Below are 20,008 nucleotides of genomic sequence, written 5' to 3'. Positions count from 1 at the left end.
CCAGATACAGGCGCCCTATAAACATAAATCAAATAAAACTGTACAGCAGGAGAAATTTGTCTTATCCAGATATCCAAAGCTGACAAAATATGTCTGAGACCTCTACTAAAATGAAAATATGATGCATAGTAAAGAGCCTGGAAAAAGAGTAGCAATCAATGCATTGAAGACAAGAAATGGAAAACAGGGCTGTAAATTTAAGCATCCCTAATGCCACAATACTTCTGAAGCAAGTTTGACAGACCTCTGGTGCTTTTATGGATACAGCAAAGTCATGCCTGAGATTTTCAAAATCCTCACTGAAGCTGCAGTTCTGTCAGAGTCTAAACTGACCTAGGTTGCTGTTACCTCTGTCCCACAACACTGCTGGCTGGATTTTCCAGCTCTCCCTCACACTGGCAAAAACATACCTAATCCTGCAGTGAGTTGGTTCAGAGAGATAAATTGGAAGAAAATTATTCTGCCCCCTCCTCTGCCGCATGAAATGAGTTGCTAGTTTCTCTCCCTTAACTGGCTCACTGTATGATCAGATAAATACCACTGAAGAGAATAATGCAGAGTGCATCTAAGGAAAGGGAGAGGGCAACCGCAACTTAGATCATACTAAACTGCTGGGGAATTGCAGCTTTAAGCACACAACCCCACTCCCAGTCATGCATATGTGTGTATGTGGATGTTTCAAGAGACCTACACATTCAGTTTACTGCACTTGCGTATGTTTACTTTGATACAGGATTCTTGAAACACTGGGTCCACTGACTTAATGAATTAACCACATGGAATCACCATACTCTTTGGCATTTAAACTTTCATTAAAGAACAAGAAATGCTCCTATCTATCATGGTTGTCCAGGAAACCTCCCAAGTAGGATCCAACTGTGCAGTGTTTCCTTTCTTGAGTATGAAAATCGTCTGAAACAATACTGAGGAGAGAGGTAAATGCTGCCAGACTGCTTGTTTCCATTCAGGCTTTGACTCAAAACCTTATTGACACCATTATAAATGTCAACATTTGATACATAATACATGAATACATTCTACCAGATGGAGAGGAATGGAAATGAAGCCAAGATGCAGTTGAGGCTGGGTTTGGAATTGCTGGGAGGAGGAAGATGAAGAAAGGAGAGATGCCAAGAAGGAAGTAGAGCAGAAACAGAGAAAGGAAGATGGAAGGAAGGGAAGAGAAATCACTCCTGCTGAGTTCTGCTGAATCAAACACTAACAGAGCGAAAGAATAATAAACAGTGCATTACCTTCTGCAGCAAAAGATGAGGCTTTTCCTTTGCTCATTCTGTTTAGCTCCCTTTGAGACGAGCAGGAGTTGTGCTGTGGCAGAAGGCAATATGCTTGCCTATATTCGTACTGTAACCTATCCTCCATAGCCAGGCATGGAGTTTGTTCTCCTCCACGGGCTGAACAGGATACCTCCTTGGTCAGAGACAGCTTAACTATCGCAGGTCATTAAACCCTTATTTTAGATTAACAAGAGTAATGCACTGCCTAAAACCAATAGCTATATCAATGCTACAAATGGCACTAAACTTCTGAAAGGGTTTTGTCTAACTAAAAATTACTGTCATCCTAGATTAAACAGATATAGGATGCTACCATTCACCACTCAGGCTATAAAGAAATTTATACTTTTTTTAAAAGCTCATCGCTATGCAGCAGAAACACGTGCAATAGGGACGAACTGTCTGCAAAATAGTCCTTCCAATCTGCCAATAATAACTATATTTTTAGGGTCTAATAAAAAGATGGAGAGGACAAGATAAAAAAATGAGCAAGCAGAAAGTAAACGTAAGATTTTGCACTCTGGGGACCAGGTTACCAAGAACTATTATAATTTACCATGTATCAAACAGAATGGGATTTTCAGAAATCCCTTCAGATTTTTTAAAGAGGAGCTTCTATGAATCTTCTCCTTTATTCCTCTTCCTATGTAGTTTATATGCTGAATATTCACACTTCTTTTCTTAGAAACACAGTTATTTGTCCCAAACGTTCTGCATTTAAGAGATAAGTGTATTAATTAATGATATTCACTATTCTCATGCTTTTCTTTCTCAAAATATAAAAGAACAAGCACAATTCAATACTCAAAGCAAATTTCCCTAGGAAAACAGGGGATCTTTTCTATTTCAGATCCTTGGTAGCTCCATTTTCAGAGCACAGATCAGTTTGTCTGCTTTCTGTCTCAGAATTGCTTATCTAGCCTTCAGCAAGTGCTATGCACAAGCAGAAGTCTGACAAACTTGATTTATGTTAAGAAATAATTTTTCTGTTGTCATAGAAACCACCGCAAGATGATCCAGGCGTGACTAAAAAGTAACAAGGATAAGCGGGCTGCTGGTTTTGCCAGTGAAATTCCCCACGTTGTTGATGTCCCACCAGTAATTTCCTTGTCCCCTAGGGCAAAAAGGGCAAAATGATGGTATCTGGAAGGGTGGCCAAGAGGAAAAATTTACCTAGAGGGTGGCTTCAATGTCATAAGGCAGGCACATTTTCGAGTCCAGAAGAGGCTGTGCAGCCAGTACAACTTCTCCTACAAGGCTGCAGCATGGGGAGCAAAGCAAGTATTTGTTTCGAATAGGGAGCAGAACCGGAGTAGAAATCCCCCAAGCCTGTTACAGAGACTTCCATGGTGGAGAGAGGGGGAATAATTTGCTTCTCTTATGCCAGGGGTTTGCTTCCATCAGCAAGCATGAATCACATCCACATTTTAATGTTTGCACAGCTTTTGCCACTGTGCTCTGCGTAAACAATTTCTGCTTCTAGTAAGAGGAAGCATCCACCTGGACAGTAACAAATATAAGGGAGTAAAAGAATCAGAGAACACTGATCATTATGACATGTTCACGTAGAATTGTTTTCACCCACCCCAGTACTGCCCACAAGCTGCGTGCAACAGCGTGGGCAATTACGCCCTTCCCAATATAAATGATCATTCATTGCCATTTTTATGCAACAAGAGCACGGGAATGTATACCCTGTACTACAACACACTCTACTCAATCTCCACCATCAGTCATTGACATTTTAGGGACGTTTATCCCCAAGATTTACAAGAGCAATGAACATTGCTAGTATTTGCCACAACAGCTGTCAGACTGACTTAACGTTCTTTCCCAAGGGAAATCTGTTTCTGCATCTGCTACTCTTGGTTCAGTTTACAGTGGGCTTTCAGCTAATGGGTTGTTGCTGTGGATCCACGGCCTCACAAAAAGGCAAAAGGACAAGAATGTTACTGCAAAAAAGTCAGAAAACCCATACTGTTTTGTGCAGGCTTGGAGTTCCTCTAAGCAATGAGTGGAAAAGCCCGAGAATTCCAGTCTGGAATGCTCTTCTGCTGCAATTAGTACTAGGAACAGTCCAAAAAGAGGAAGACATACATTACAGCTTCTTTTTGCCTCTAATGCTGATTAGTTACAATACGTCAATAATTAGAAGAGAGTTTAGTGAACAAATATTGCCTCTATTTCTGCTGGTGCACTGTCCAGACAGTTTCATTTCCCCCCTATTATTTATCATTTGAAAGTATTGCCAGACAATCTCTCCAAGTCCTTTCTGATCTGTAGCTTACTGATACTAATTTTGCAAGTGTAAGAAACAGAGGCAGGTCTGGCACTGCTTCTCATTCCTGATAAGGTGAAAGCAGCTTTTAGCACTGGGTGTGCCACAGATTGTGGAAAGTGAATTCCAAACTGATATTTTCCAATATTCACTGTAAAATGCATTCTTGTAGACTTTCCATGCAGCTTCCTCCTTGTTAATAAAGAAAAAACCCCACAGAATACAAGAGGCAGGAAGACAGCTGAAGTAAACTTGCCCGATGATTTAAGTGGATATTAGTGGATGTTTTTGACAGTGCTCACTGGAGTCTAGTTACAAAAATCTGAATAGAAAGCCTGATGATTTGCTTCTTTTCTCCAGATACACAAAGGTGCATGGAGGATGGAAAATTAAAGCAGAACTTAACTATTGTCATGATTATTGTTGCTAGATTATAAGAAAGTGCCTATCTGCCACTTCTTCCCTATGTGCACATGTACACATCTCTTTTTATGTTCACTGCCTGTCCACAGCTTGTCTTATACATGCATCTCGTTATGTCTCATTATCACATTTCATTCCCATGGTCTTTATAGTGCAAAACAAGGTGTGTATTTGGTTATGAAAATGCTGGAGGGGGTGAGGGCGTTTTTGCATGGGAGATGCTGTATTACCATGTCAATCATTGCTCCTTTTCTTTCTTAGTCTTTGCAGATTAATCCTGGATGAGCCTCTACTGGGACGCTTCTGGCACTGGGGAAGCTGAGATTTAGATAGCAAATTCTCCGCCCAGGTCCACTGGCATGTGATTCACACACTGTTATCAAACTTGCACTGAGGGGCCTGAAGCTTTCCTCCCACCATGCTGAAAATCTGGTTTAGATTAAGCATAATTTATGGGTTGCTGGGGGAAGATTGTCTTTCCCAGTTGAACTCTTTCACTTGGGGCCTACATATAAGCCCGCTTTTTTCCAGAAGAAGGACTGTTGTCTGTTAACCAGCCTAGCTACTGAAAAAGGAGTAGGGGAGGCAGACCACAGGCGGCTTCTCCAGCCTTATAGCACCCACTGATGCTCGCTGACCATGCCGTTTCTACGTGTCATCCAGGCTCCTGCTACAGTTTGTTCCCCATGAGTGTGAGTACTGAAGAACTTTCTGCTGTTGTAGCCTGCTGCTGAGATGCTTCTTGCTTTCTCTTTTGAGGCGAGCTGTGAGTTTTGATCTACGTTCACCAGGAGACAGACTAAACATTGGGACCTGAAGACTGCCAGGGTCTCTTGGAGGAAGCTTTCTTTTCTTGGAGGCAGCAGGGTATGCAGAGGGACTGTAGTGGGAAAGACCTAGGTGCCTTCCCCATAAGAATGAGTGGAAGCAGAAGAACTGCAAAAGCAGTATGGCAGCATGTCTGCTCAGAAACAGTAAACCAAAACCCATTCAACTGGAATAGCGATGGCTGCTGAGTGTCCTGGTTTCAGCTGGGATGGAGTTAATTTTCTTAGAAGCTAGTGTGAGGCTACGTTTTATATTTGGGATGAGAAAATGTTGATAACATGCTGATGTTTTCAATTGTTGCTAAGGTGTCAAGGACTGTCCAGTTTTTCATGCTGCCCTGCCAGCGAGCAGGCTGGGGGTGCCCGGGAAGTTGGGAGGGGGCACAGTCAGGACAGCTGACCGCAACTGGCCAAAGGGATATTCCATACCATACAACATCACACTCAGTATATAAAGCTGGGGCAAAGAAGGAGTGGAGGGACACTCAGAGCAATGGCGTTTGCCTTCACAAGTAACTGTTACGCGTGATGGAGCCCTGCTTTCCTGGGGGTGGCTGAACACCTGCCTGCCGATGGGAAGTGGTGAATGAATTCCTTGTTTTGCTTTGCTTGCAGGCGCGGCTTTTGCTTTATTTATTAAACTGTCTTTATCTCAAACCATGACTTTCCTCACTTTTACTATTCCGATTCTCTCCCCGATCCCACCGAGGAGTGAGTGAGTGGCTGCGCGGTGCTTGGTTGCTGGCTGGGGTTAAACCATGACACTGAGCAATGGTGGTTGCTGTGACCTGAGGTGTAGGCATCATGTGTTCAACTGCATAACCTCCCAAATAGGCAGCGATCCTTGAAAACAAGCGCTTACCTACATGCTCAGGTAGCACTGCCTTGACTGCTGCATCCTGGGGCAATTGCAGATCCGGCACATTCATCAGCTGTTGGTAGAGGCTGGAACAGGAGAATGGCTGGAGCATTAGGAGAAGAGGCGAAGCAGCAGGCAGGTCTGCGGGAGAGAAGGGGTGTTGCATTTGCTGGGATATGAATATAAACCGCGCTGCTGCCAAATCAAACGGTTCCCCTTGTTTGTTTCCTTGTCTTCCTGTTTTTTTTACAAATAACCAGTGACTTAAAGACAGAAGAAGATAATAGCATGCCCTCTTTTGTATTCCAGAGCGTCACCCTTCTCCCTGCTGTTTGGCACCTTGCCCATTTCCAGCAGGCACTTTCAGATGCAGATTTCTCCCTCAATAGGTATCGCGGGGCTCTTTGTCCTCATCTTCCCCACCTTCATTAGGGGAAGGAACTGCGGGGGGCCGGGTAAGAAGCGAGCAGAAGAAGCCCCTGAATACTGATTCATTACCATACAAATGGAGGAATACCCTAGCTGTGCAGAGGGAGGTATCTTTATAAAGCATGTGTAAGTACTCCACAAAACAATGATTACACAGCGCTTATGCACCAGTTAAAATTCATCCTGGACAGGCTGGATAACACGTATCCATACATGCTAAAACAGATTTGCTTTGGATCTGCAAATGGTTTGTCTCCTGAGATAGGGGCATTGTCCGGGGCGTGGTGGACGTATCTGTGCAGTAACGTATCAGCAAGCCGTGACAAGAAGACAGATTAGGACAGGCAACTATTTCTCTGTGTCTGTGTGGCTCAAAGGCCAGCCGTCCCTGAGGATTCACTTGGGGTCCTAGCTGGGTGCTATGCCCAAATCCCTGACGTGTCCACAAATATGGACCAGCTCATCTGAGTGTTTTTTTCGCACTGCACTGGGTTATAACCCTAAATCCTTGTGCTGTCGACAGTCACGCCGGTGCGGGGTACATTTTGCAGGAAACCCATTTTGAGATAGGTCTAGTTCTAGTTATGGCCCGTGGTCCATTGGAAACAAATGACAGAGCAGCTTGGATTAGTATAATGCTGGGCGTTGTGGGATATACCCACAGCAGCTCCAAAACCAAACACAAATGACAGCCAAAGTGCCTGTATGGTTCTTCCACCTCCATTTGCCCATTCTCCTCTCACAGGAAGGGGGACCAGGATGGAGATGGGTGCTGGCACTCGAATGCAGCCCTGCAGTACGGCTGCCCGTGCTCTCGCTGGGTCTGTTGCTCTCTTAAACCTATGGCAGAGATAGATCCTGAGGGGCTAAACCTGAACAATTTGGCCTAATAAAACTTGATTAACCAATGCCAACTTTTCTTGCCACCATGGAAACGTTTTCTGGAAGCATTATATATAACGCGTACCTACAAATACCACACAACATGCTGGATTTGCAACCATGTAATTACACCTTCCAAAATAATATATTGTAGCCCTCTGAACACCTGAACAGGTAGGTAACAAATACTTTGATGACAAGTATGCCGGAAGGACTTCAAAAGCACTGCCTGCCGTGGAGAAGAAGCAAACCTAATCACCCTTTCTCGATCCTCTTTGATATGTGGGAACAAAAATCTTAAATCTCCGTTTCTTTGAAAATCAGCATAAAGCAATATAGTCTATAGAAATCTACTTTCTGTCCTTTCAGGTTCTCATTTTTCAGACATACTCATTTGCTTGTATGTAAAAATACATGTCAGGCTCTCAATAACAACTATGTTTTCAGACCTTTATTCAACCAGTAGAACTGGGAGATTGGCGTATCCCAGATCTGGAAAAGGAGGATAGGGAAAAGATCTTATGAGCTCCATAAGAACCAAAATTTGGAATGTAAGTCAGGATTTCTTGCAAATGTTGACCAGTTGACCTGGCCATTGGACATGTGCCAGGCTATAGCCTCATTAAGAGATTCCAGATCAATCATATGCCTCTTAGAAAGGTGTCTTAGCAAGCTTTTCCTGCAAAGACTATTGATGTGGTTCCAGTTATGTTGGACTCTAGTAAATATAATGTCAGGACTTTTAGCATGTGTGTTACAGAAAGAGGTGAAGAGGTATGTCAGGCTAGTTTGACCACACTTTCACCACCAATCTGGCTAAATCTGTTCCTAAGTCAATCTAGTTCTGCTACCCCCGTAACCAAACCACTCACAGAAAGGCCTTATGAACCGAACCAATAAAACGCCAAGGAACAGCAGTTTGTAGTGAAAACAATAGGGCTGATAATTAAACTTCTACCAATGGTCCGAGTTGAAAGTCAGCTCAGCTAGCAAACAGTAATAGAGAGAGACAGCCCAAATTCTTTACTGTCTGTCTGTGGGACTGATCAGCCATGATAATGTTTCACCCTACCTCTCTAAAATGGGGTGAAAGGCTCTATTCTGGCAACAGAGGCAAAGCTGTTTCCATCTGGCATACTCTCCTTTCTCATGAGTTTCCCCCTACTGATTATTAAGGACCTGTTTTATATAAGCCCCACCCCACCCCTTTTGCCTCTGAACTCTCAGCTCTTTCTTGTCTCCTTACTTCAGTTTTGACGTCCACAAGACATTTTAATCAACTATTTAATCAACGATTAATTTCCTACCTGAGAAAGCTCTGATATGTACCACACAGCGACGTTAACAAAAAACGGTAGGTGCTCTAGCACCTGATTCCTAGGATTTTGTGATTAACTGTGACAGCAGCATTAACAGTAAATACATTTGTTTTATGTCAGCTGCTGACTGACAAAATATTTATCTATTTTCTTCCAGTATAGGTCATGTCTATAAATTCCCAAGTGAATTCAAAAGTGGCTTCTCTAGCCACTACCATCCCTACAGGATAAAGTATTCCCATGACTCATTTTTTAATAATTTTTTTTTTTTTTATCCTGCTGTATGTGAATTTACAGGATATTTTTGCAGAAATATTTAGTGCATGTTCTGTGCTTCACAGCTCTGCTTAGCAGGCTAGCATTAGTGGCAATTTTTTTTGTAACTGGCATTTGCATAACTTGGATACCATGACTCCTGTAAAAGTTCTGTATTTCCAAAGCTCTCCTTATCATAGGGATCTAGTGCGAGATGCATTGACCTTCAGTGCTTATTAACGTCCTTTTACTTACTGTTTGAGCTTCTTGCAATTTGTAATGTGTTTTAGCCTGACAAAATGATAAAGAGGTAGAGAATAGAAAGGGAGGAACTGAATCAACGAGAGACAAAGTGCCTTATAAGTTGCCCAAATAATCAAGCCAGATAGCTGAAAAACAAGGACAAGTTTCTCCCCGCCTATGCTGCTGCTCTCCAAGTATTGCACCCTCTTTCCAGTTTCTTCCACTGAGAAAGAATTCTTCATGTAAATAATTTTGGGTTTAACGACACGTTTTTAATAGTTTTCAGTATCCTTATTCAGTTTTACTTTTTCTTTTCCCTTTGCAGAATGCCTTTCATAAAAATGGAAGTGCATTAAAATTTCTCCTTCAGTCTCTATTGCAAATAGGGACCTGAATCAAAGACCTGGTTTGAGTGCTATTAGTAGAGGCACATCAGATCAGGTGGGTTACAGCTGATGAAAACTGCATTGTACTTTTGTCAGACAGAGCAAACTATCAGATCATCAAATATGATTTTAAATGAAGTATGAAGTCTGAAAGGATTCTGGAAAGAACCATTTTCAGATAAAGGCAAGGAGAATGACTCAAAATATAAGGAGAGATCTGCAAATAAAAGGCTCTTCAGTTTCTTCAGTTCAAGGGGTTTTATGTGTTTGTGAATTTTCTAAAGCACTATTTTCCTCCACTGTCATTGTCTAAAACACTGCACTCCATAACTGTCATTGTGCATTCGCATTTTTCTTTGTCGCTGAGGTCAGCCAGTTTGAATTGGAAGCTGTCCAATAGCCAAATCCTGGAGTACCAGGATTTTAACTCGGATGTGGCAATGGATTAAAGCAGGGCTGCTCCACTCCTCCTCCTAGCCTCGCAGGGAGGGGGCTGGAGGGCCACGCAGCAGCTCCTGACCTGCCACTGTTCCCAGCTGATGTATTTTTTGCTTTACTCGTCAAGCTGTCCATATCCCTCCGTCAGCTCCAGGCAAGGATGCCAGCCTCTAAGATAAGGGCAGCATGATCAGGGTAAGGTCGATAGTTGTGTCAGCCACCCCAGCTTAATCTGCTGCTGCATGGGTCTGCACACTGCCAAAACGCCGTCATTCCTGTCTCATGGGCAGCCATTGTTTGTAAAACCAGTTTACAAAACTTTTTTACAAAACTTTACAAAAGTTACTCCTTCATCCCAGCTTGAGGATTTGTCAACGTCCTGAGTCACTCAAAGGCCCCATAGAGGTTCTCTGACTTGGGTTGTGGTCCTGCAACCATTGTTGACAAGTAGCCCTGACGCACGCTGTTTGTATAACAGGAGCGCTCCCTTCACTGAACCGCACTTTTAAACACAAGGCAAAGGATCAAGTGGAGAATTTAATATTAAGTGCAGAACACTAAATTATTACCATTCAGCCTAACTCTCTGCTCCCCAAAATATATCTGGAATTTCATTAAAACAGATCGTGTTCTGCACAAGGCAAAGCAGTGCTCTTAATTGGGATTATATCCATTATTGCCTAGTACTGTACTGAAAAAACATTGATTTTAATACACTCTGCAATGTTCCTAAAGGCTTAGGAACTAATATCACCTGAATATATTCATACTGGATGTTCAAACACTGCACCAAATATGCTCTGCAAACTAGTCACCTTTAAAATGTCACCTTCTTGAATAATTTGCTATCACCAGATTGTGTGTCTTGCATCCTCTTGAAAGCTGAAAAGGAAAGGATGGACAGGAACATGATATGATGACACCAATGCTGAAGTGATTTAATTCAATGTTATTACTATACATTTGGAATTTTTTTCCTGTTTTTAAATTTCATCAGGGAATTTTCCTAAATTCCTGCATTTTTTTCTTGGCATTTCTTTCAGCCTTTAGTTTTCTTTTCCTTTTCCTTTGTCCTCTTCCTCTCCTTTTCCTCTTTCCTTCTCCCCTTCTTTTCCTTCTCCTTCTCCTTGTCTTTCTATTCCACTCTAGTCTATTCTACCTTTTTGGTTTTACTATTCTATTACTTTTTATTTCAAGAAAATTCTAGACATATTATACACTTTTGCATGCTTTTACTCCTAATAATAATTATGGGTCAAATTTTGCACCCTATAAATTTGAGTGGATACCTTTGGTGTAATTCCGCTGATATTAATGGAATTTAAACTGACATCAGACTCTAACCCTACATTTTAATGATTGATTTGCATGGTCTCAGCTGTGAGACAATTTGTCTTAAGCCCCCATTAAATCAGAAAACGAGTGTTTCTGACTGAGTATGCCAATCATTCTAGCTTATCTAGTGAGGGATGCCACATGCTTTCTCCTGCTCTAGCCTTATTTTTTGACAGCTACTTATGCTGCTCATTGTCTAATTGGGCCTGCCAAACCTCCCTGTACGTCCCAATCTGTCCAGCCCAGATACAAAAGTCTGAAATGTTTTTAAAATCTGCATACGGTTGCTGATTACAAGAGATGGGGGGAAAAAATACAGCCTAGATGCGACAACATGGTTACTTCTAAATGATTATTGTTCAGAAAAATAAAGAATTGCAAAAATTAAAAGAAGTTATATCTGAGTACTTGGGCTTTCTGACTATAAGGGGAGAAAGGGTACTATGGACAGGACAAAAGCCACATTTTCTTCTGAGGCTTTCACACACAAGGCAGTAAGGGCTAAATCCTGCCATTTGTTGCTTGCTGTGCTGTGAAAGAGGAGGAGGTAAGAGCTATTCCCAAGTAGCACCAAATGGTAGGAGATACAGCTTGCCGATGTGCCCCAGTGCACAGCGCAGGATTTCTAGAGGAAGAGGAAGTCCTCACACATAGCAATGACTTGTAGGTTAGGACCTGCTTTGCCTCCATGCAGAGAAACAAGGAGTCCCCCGTGCCGGGTCCCGCTGTGAAATCCTGCTCACCAGCACCAGGATTCCATGCATGGAGGATACATCTGCCAACGTCTTCTTAACAACCTATGGTTGCAACTTGCCAAACAGCATGCCAGCATTTGGACTACAGTTTCTCAGTGGGGCTGGCAGATCTCTGACATCTGCCAGGACCTGATCCAAAGCTCCTGGGATTCAATGGAGAAAAAAAAGTCCATTGATCTTGGTGGCTTTGGATCTGTCCTTTTGCTCATCTGCTTTGATGATTTATACAATACAGACATGCACATCTCACTTCTGAAGCACACAGAGCACATGGTTTTAATCTCACCATTTCCCTGGTGATGGGGAAGGAAGTGTGCTGGCAGCTAAGGCACTGAAAAACATTAATTATTCTGTACATTATTATTACTTTTTACTTCCCCATGGAAGGTAGAAATTACAACGAAAAATCTCAAATATTGTATCTTACAGTCTGCCTGCCCTTAAAGGCACAGTAAAATATTACAAAGAAGTGCAAATTTTTGCATGTGTGGAAAAATGATGAGAGCATTTTGTATCAAAACAGGAGGTAAGAGAACATTAACAACTAAAAGTCACTGCTAAACAAATGACCCCTTTCCTTAGGAAAAGCTTAGAGGGGGAAGCTTTCCCATGTACCAGGGAATTCTCAGATTGGAAGGTGAGAACATTTCATCTTTGTGAAGTCTTCATTTGTAGAATCAAGATTACTTGGCCATTGGCAGCAGTGCTCTACTAGTTATGCTGCTCTGGACCAAGTCCCACAGTAACGGTGGCTACAAACCAAACTTAAAATAAGTCACAGCTCAAGATTCCTTATGTCCTGAAAAGCAGTTTTCAGGGGCAGCCAGGGGTTGCTACGCTGGGTATCTGGCTGTTAGACCCAGTACCCCATGCAGTTCTCCAAGGAATGCCCCTGCAGCACCCAAGTTCATGGAGCCAGAGCACCTCCTGCCCACAAACTGCCAGTTGCTTTTCATAAAGCAGGAGGGATGCTTTGCTATATTTTTAGATTTTCATTCCAGTCCAACACCTTTTTCTTTCTTTGTTTCCTCACTGGCTAGTGCAATTTTTTCAGCACTAGATGTCAGTGTGGACTTGTGATACCAGGTTGCTCTGTATTTTTCCTTTAACAAGAGAAGAATTGCTATCCAGAATGAGACCAAGTCTCTCCAGCCTCATAATGTGCTTCCTACAAAACAGGACTTTTCTTTACTGTTCAAATTCCATGTGGAAAGTGTAGAAGCACATTCTATCCTTGACTGGGATTAATAGAGCTGCAAAAGGGCCCTATTTATTTTGTGATTATATCACATCTGAGTTAAAGAGGAGCTATCATGATTCTGGAGGAAAAGCTTTGTTTAGAAAATAATAGAGAAAAAGAAAAAGTTCTTAATTATCTTAATAAATTGTGACCCTGCTAAGGTAGCGTTGTACAGGGGCTCCACAGGGATGGTTAATCCTGTAACTAACAGTACTCAACTCAACGAGAACCTACTGACCAGACCGAGCCTTTGCATTCCTATTGTCTAGAAAGTTATTGCATCATCTAGAAATGTTTTGCCACATCAAGCTGTTACGAGGACTCTTCTAACTTGAACCTGGTTTATTATTTGCCTGGCATTTTCTGAATGCTGAACTGAAACCAGCTTGGGGCAGGGCAACCGACCAGGAAGTGTATGCTCCTTTCTGAAGTGGTGAAATGACTAGTTTCCCTCACTCTTTGGAAAACAAATTTGTTTCTTTAAGAAATTTAAGTCCCTCAGTCTGAATTGTGAGTGGTCCCTTTGCTGTTATGGGAGGGCTGAGGAAGATGCATGAAGCATCCCGATTCCCCTCATTTTGCAAGCGGCCATCTAGAACAAGACACTGTTCCTCTTGCTCCTGGAGAAGTACAAACTGGGGAAGGGCAGAGCAGGGAGAGGAGGAAGCGGATTCACAATTCTGATTTTTCATCTCTTACTTTCATGGGTTCCGGCTTCTGTCAAGTGGATCTGAGCCAACACGACAGATGGAGCCTTTTGCACCACCCTCGTGCTTGATTTACTACACCAGGCGTGATGCACAGAAGCTGAGGCAGAAAACTCTTCTGGCAGAGAACGCGGAGCGGAGCTCTCTGTCATTCCTCCCGACACGGTATAGCTGCGGCTGTGACCTAGGCCTTCAGAAAAACCCAGTTATGTGCTTTTGTATTCTTTGCCATGCATTAGTTAATAAAGTATTACTCTGGTACATTCACCAGTACGCCTTGCTTTTATTATACTTTGAGGTTGTTACTGTCCCTTTGAATTCTGTTGCACAAAGTCACTGCAACACATGCCTGACTGCCCAAGCAGCTGTGCTTAAAAGCCCTATGAGTAACTACCTAGTGTGTTTTTGTTTCTCGTTATTATGCTTATCAGTAGCAGACTGTAAGTAGGAGGCTATAGAATATTAAAAGAATAGGACTTAAAACTATCAGTTGAAAATACTAGCCAATACGGTGCAAAAATAAGGACAAAGGCATTTTTTCTTCCGGATTCTGAGAAGTTAAGGTAATATTTGGCAGATAATACAGAACCTGAGAGAATACAAATTGTACTTGGCAAATCTAATGTCATATGGCTCTACCACCTGCTGTCATTCCTACATATTTCACTTTGTTATTGTTTCTGTAATACTGCTTTCCATTTACTCACTTCTTTCTATAGATGTCTAGCATTCAAGCAATTAGTACGGCTAATGAAAGATGTATCCTGCAAAAGAGCTTGCCTGCAATCAGCTTCTGAAGACTGATTCACCCGTGTAATATTCACTGTGTCAAGACTTGATGTGCCTTTGTTATTAACTACCATGAATTGTTCAGATAGGGCTCTCTGTAAAGCCAGCTGCCTCTCTAGGTGCAGAAGGGTCTCACACCCTACATTGCAAGGCAAAATGGCGTAATTCTGGAATATACCTTGAAAGACTATTATTATTTTCCTCTACAGAAGTAAAGGGAGCCAAGGCGATCGACAGTCCTCCTGCAACTCGTGAGTCCACATTCAGCTGGCATTGCTGGGTGCTGATACACAAGATCTGAAAACAAGAGAGAGTAAACATACTTCCCATCTGTCAGTTTGTCCTCCACCCCTGCTTCTTAGAGACCACAGAAACAGGAAAAATTAGCTGGATGGGACCTTTACATGCCAACTCATCTACCCTGGACTCCCATACCCACAGATGTGTGTATCACGCCTTGCCCAGATAAACATGTATTGATGTCACTTCGTTTATGAATTGGTGCAAATGCCTTTCGTGCAGATATGGGCATAGCCTAAGCAACTATTTGTCTTCTGGTATTCCTTGAGCATATAATAAAAATGGTCTGCACAGTAGCCTCTGAAGAAAGACAGCATTTGGGGGGTATAGCTGCATGAAAGGTCAGGAAGCTACACAATGGGATAATTCACGCAGAGATGATAACAAACCCCCCCCGCCAAGTAAAACTAACACAATTTATTGGAGAACCAGTAACAGCACTGGCCTGATTATGCACTAAAATGGCAAGTTCATAGGAATGGCATTTGGTATTGCACCTGGTTACCTACAAAGGTACTCAGTGGCGACGATAATACAACTGTGAATGTAGAACAGCTTAGAAATTATTATGGTGAATAATTTTCCCTATTAAAACTAAACTAAAGTATATTAGACTAAAGTATATTTCCTATAGTACTACTTTACAGCATGTGGTAATGCAGTGCAAACCACAAATTGCCATTTCTTCAAGTAAGTTATTTCCAAGTATTTCTTCCTCTACAAAATGGTCAATCAATACCTCCAGTCAAAATGTCAGTTTATTTTTAAGACTATGTTATCTTTTCTATGAACATCAGTTTTCTCTTCGGGTAACTCCAGAGTACAACATACAGCATACTGTTTACAGTGTGATAGAAACTTCAGAAAAGCATAAACTTCAAACAAAAGGTAGATGGTTTTAAACAGAATTTTTATAAAGCAAGGATAAAAGTCCTTATTCTTGTAAGAATCACCACACATTTCCAGAATAGTTTTAGGACCTAAACCTCGAGCTTTACAAGTTGATTATTTTTTTATTCTGTGAAGACTGATCACAACATATTTCAGGACTGGTTTTCATATATCAGCATAAGCATATGCGTAAATCTTCATAGGATTAAAGTCAATATGTACAAATAGTTATTCAATGCAAATAAAAATCTAAGATACTGGATAACAGGGTCTCCTACATCTCTCAAAACACCAGCTATCAGCTGGAGAAACACTGATACCAAAATATATCTAAAAAGATGCCTACAACAGGTTTATGTATAATTCGGAGTCACACTGACAGGGATAAGATGGGACCTATTCCCCTTAGCTTACAAATGCGAATATAGAACAGTCTCATCTGCTGGATGGCTTACTCTAGCTGCAGGTGTAAGGCATGCGTATTTTACATATCTTATTTCAGAGGGATAAAACAGTTCCCTTTTGCTTTCTGTATGAGCAACAGAACACTTCAGAAGTCTCTATTTTCAGCATCTGTGAAGAAGTGGTGTGCAGCGCTATTTACTTTAAACAGCTGAAATATACAATAATGTAAAAACTGCATTGATCTTTTCAACCACAACATGCACCTCTAGTTTGGTATCTGCTCAGAAAATCTAGTTGCTCAAACCCTACTAGGAGCCCACACTAGCTATTATAAAATTAAGCTGTATGTCATGAGTGAACGTAAGGAAGGGATTGTACCCCTGTACCCAGCACTGGTGAGGCCGCACCTTGAATACTGTGTTCAGTTTTGGGCCCCTCACTACAAGAAGGATGCTGAGGTGCTCGAGCATGTCCAGAGAAGGGCAATGAAGTTGGTGAGGGGTCTGGAGCACAAGTATTATGAAGAGTGGCTGAGGGAACTGGGGTTGTTTCGTCTGGAGAAGAGGAGGCTGAGAGGAGACCTTATCGCTCTCTACAACTACCTGAAAGGGGGTTGTGGTGACGAGGGCGTTGGTCTCTTCTCCCAAGTAACCAGTGATAGGATAACAGGAAATGGCCTCAAGTTGCGCCAGGGGAGCTTTAGATTGGATATTAGGAAAAATTTCTTCACCGACAGAGTGGTCAAGCACTGGAACAGGCTGCCCAGGTCGGTGGTGGAGTCACTATCATCACTGGAAGTGTTCAAAAAACGTGTGGATGTGGTGCTTCAGGACATAGTTTAGTGGGCATGGTGGTGGTGGGTTAACGGTTGGACTTGATGATCTCGAAGGTCCTTTCCAACCTTAATGATTCTGTGATTCTGAGTGTGTGCCGTTACTTTTTAAACCTTTCTGCTTTAGAAAGTTCTGAAGAGAATGTAAACCTCTGGCTGGCTTTATTAGTTCAGGGTCAGATGCTTTTGTCAGAAATGAAACCTTGCTTGAAAGCTTGTTTCAGCGTCCCTTTCAAAGCCACCAAAGAAGGGGGCAGGAGGGGAGAGGGAGGATGATCTGTCTGCATAGCTCACTGTTGAGCAAAATTCAGACCCCTGTTCCATTTTCTAAAACGTGCCATATTATGAATTTACAGCCAATTTTCTATGCTCAGGGCACACCTATCACCTGGAATTTTCAAGCATACTGGTCAACAAACAAGTTCATTATTTTCACCTGCTGATAGACAAGGTAATGTAACCAGAACTCAAGTGGAGGTATGCAGCTTATAACATAGAACAGTGAGTATATTTGCCTGTCTAAACCAGGTTTTTTCCACTATCCTGGACAAGGAACAAGAAGGTTAGCTCTTATTTCATGCTTATTTAAGTACAAATAAGATTCCCAAGATATGTTTCTACAGGAATAGTAACAGCATTCAGCCATATAGGCCTATAGAAGTTGATTTTTATATAACTGTCTGCTTTCCACAGAGTCCTTGAGTTCTGTGGAAATATGGTCAGCAGCAAGATGTTCTACTTTCTCTCTGCACTGTTTCCTCTTGTCACTGGTTATTTTCTATGCTGGGTAGGAAATTGAAATTTTTATGCAAACGACTTCTGAGGTCTATTAATGTACAAATGGGTGGAGGTTACAGTGCCAGGTACTTGCCTCTACAAGACTTAACAGCTAGTAGACAGTCATTTGTTAGAAGAAATGTTAGCTTCAAAAGCTAACTGTACTGTTGGCTATATAAAGCAAATTTCCACATGTAGAAAAACGTCTATCCAACCATTTTCAAGAGGGACTGGGAAGGGTGGAGGGGAGAAAGTTGGCTCAGAAGCAAGGCACATTGCTTTTCTGAAGATGTAGGTATTGCAGTATGTGTCCTGTTTAGACTCACACTGCATAGTAGATAGCTGCAAATATATGCACTAGATGCAAAACAAAAACTGAAGCCCCCCCAAAAAAGAAAAAAGAAAATCACATCGCACTGGGAACAGCCACGCTCTCTGAGAAGGGAACACAGGCTGTCCTGTTGTTGTGACTTCTTTTCTGTGAAATAGTCCATGCTGTTGAAGCTAATTTTCTGATTGTAAGACTGAGTAACTGTTTGGATGTCTTGAGGGCTTTTTTTTCCCCATAGACTTTATAATTTAATCCTAAATTGAATAAAAGGTTATTCACAGTCAAATATAATCTGTATTTAATACCTGCTCAACTCTCAGATCCACTGTAAAGAAATTACAGAAAGTACTGTGGTACTGTGTAGCAATTTACTATTTTCAAAAGGCTGTTTATTCTAGCAGCTGACCAGTTCCACTAGTACTCAGTAGTGGAAATTTTAAAAACTCCATAAAACTCTGAGCATGCTGTCCTCTAAACCTGCTCCGATAGGGCTGAACATGCCACAGGCATTCTGTGAGCAACAGAAATTATGAGTCATGTTTGCAACATCCTTTGCCCAAGCGGATTCTTGGAATCTAGCAAGATAGGAATTCCTACGGTAGCTTTCCATTCTGTGGCAACATTAATAGGATCTCTATCTTCTACATAACGGCTTATTTTCTATATTGTTAGCATCTTTGAGAGATTTGGCTGAAGCTGGCCAAGGGTTTCAAAAGTAACCGGTGGTAGAGCAGACAGCATGTTCACACTGATTTTCTTTCTGCAGGAAACTGAACTAGAAAGTGCTCATGCATGATCTACCACCGGTAGCAGAGACTGCAGCTTTTAATTCACAAGAGGGGATGGCATAGCTTGGGACGGCAGATTGTCGACCCCAGCTGTCTGCTCAGCACCCAGCACACAAAAGACCAAGCTGTTCGCAAGACAGCTGTGGAATCACTGTCTCTTACTGAAACCAGCAACAGTTTACAGCAGCATCCTCTAAATGGTGTTCAGATTATTCACAGAGTGTCTCAGCTATCCAGAAAAGCAGTCTCAGAACAAAGAGTTAGGGCTGGTAACCTCTTCTGCCATCCCCAGCTACAGTACCTCTTCCTGCAAAATGAACCGTGAGCCACACTGATGCCAGAAAGCGACCGCATGCAGTTGTAAAGGTGATGGCAAACAGAGGGGGAAAGGGAGGCCTTTGCACCTATTCATGTCTGAGGAGGAGTATCAAAGATAGCGTACATGTGATGTACATGCTGCATTTCTACATTACATATATATAACAATGTACATGTACATATGTATAGTACAAATGTTACATAATACTTTGTATATTAATTAAGGTGTTGATTTGTTTAATTGCATTAATTGTAAAATAGCTTGGGTACTATGCCATTGTGAGACAGGCATGAATGTAGTCGGAATCCCTACCTAGACAGTATGACGGAGAGTCCCGAGATGGTGTATAGCACTGCTTCATGGTGACGAACCTTATTTAAGAGTAGACGATAACCCATAAAAACAAGCAGTTTACCTTGGATGACCAATTGTAGGAATCATTTTCATATAAATTCAATGTACATGACATTCAATATCACCTGCCCTTAAAGAAGAAAGTAATTTTATGTCTCTGATCCTTTTGTCATGAGCAAACTGAGCCTGTTATCCACATCGGTGTAATTCACAGGGCCAAAATTTTTTGCTCTTAGTCAATCTTTGTGTAAAGCTCTCATTAATAATAGCAGGAGTCTTTCTCCGAGCAAGAGACCGAGGTCTACAGGATTTTCCTGTGAACCAAAGATATATAAGAGATTTTCATCCTTCTTGTCCAGTTTCTCCCCTGCACATACCACGAGTACCGAGACTCACAGCAAACCGCCCGGGTTGAAAGTCTCCTACCCGGGAAAACTCCCGACGAGGCTAAGGGGCCCTTACGCCATCCACCCCGCCAAACCCAGGCTCGGGGAGGCCGGGCAGCCCAGGCGCTTTCCGGAAGCTGCAACGGCAAACCAAGAAGCGGCGAG

This window comes from Phaethon lepturus, unplaced genomic scaffold, assembly GCF_000687285.1.
Source record: "Phaethon lepturus isolate BGI_N335 unplaced genomic scaffold, ASM68728v1 scaffold12999, whole genome shotgun sequence".
Taxonomy (NCBI): domain Eukaryota; kingdom Metazoa; phylum Chordata; class Aves; order Phaethontiformes; family Phaethontidae; genus Phaethon; species Phaethon lepturus.
Note: the sequence above shows the minus strand (reverse complement) of the source record.